This window comes from Alligator sinensis, unplaced genomic scaffold (genome assembly GCF_000455745.1).
Source record: "Alligator sinensis unplaced genomic scaffold, ASM45574v1 scaffold909_1, whole genome shotgun sequence".
Classification (NCBI taxonomy): Eukaryota; Metazoa; Chordata; order Crocodylia; family Alligatoridae; genus Alligator; species Alligator sinensis.
The window spans coordinates 558,425-559,347 of NW_005842862.1; positions in this window are offsets into that span (position 1 = coordinate 558,425).

Below are 923 nucleotides of genomic sequence, written 5' to 3' on the forward strand. Positions count from 1 at the left end.
CCCCCCCCCCCCAAAATACACAGTCTCCTTTTCACCTGAAGCCCCGAGAGGTCCAGAACCCGACCCCACCGAGACCCCTGATGTACCAGTGGCTGCACACAACAGTGCCCTCTTTCTCCCTGGATGCCTCCATGGATCCCTCCCCCACAACAGAGAACCCTGTTTCCCCCTCAAACATCCATACGCTTCCCGTCCCACACAAGTTCCCCAAAGCCTCCATTTTCCCCTTCAGTCCCCCTAGGGTCCCCATCTCCCCCACACAAAACAGCCCACCCTTTCACCTCAGACACCCATACCCCTGTCCCCCATGAGCCTCGGCCAACACAACACAGCCCTCCTCTTTACTTCAGACACCTGCACGACCCCCTTGCCCCACACACACATGCCTCGGTTTCGCTCTCAGACACCCAGCTTCTCCACTCTGCACACGCGGCAGCGCTCGCCCGTACTCCTCAACACACCCGTGACCCATTCTCGCCCGCCAACACACACACACAGGCTGCAAAATTCACTCTCAGACAGCTATAGGATCCCCCCACAAAAACACACATCCACCTTTTCATCTTGGACACTGGCAGGTGCAGACCTTACCCTCCGCAAGGAGCCCCTGACACACCAGGGACCACTGCCACAACAGACAGTAGGGCCCTTGCTTTCTCCTCAGATACCTACAAGGGTCTACACACTCCACACACAACACAGCCCTCTTTGAACCACAGACACCCACATCCCATCCCCCACACAGAGGCTCCTCTTTCATCCTCAGACACCCACAGGTCCCCTGGACCCAAAAGAGTTCTTCTTTTCATTCCAGACCCCTGAATGTCTTCACAGCCCTGTGGCAGGGTTCTGTGTGTGCCGGCCACTTTAAGGGCCTGGAGCTGGCAGGCGCCAGGGGGCTGGTGGAGGCAGGCATTTTGGGA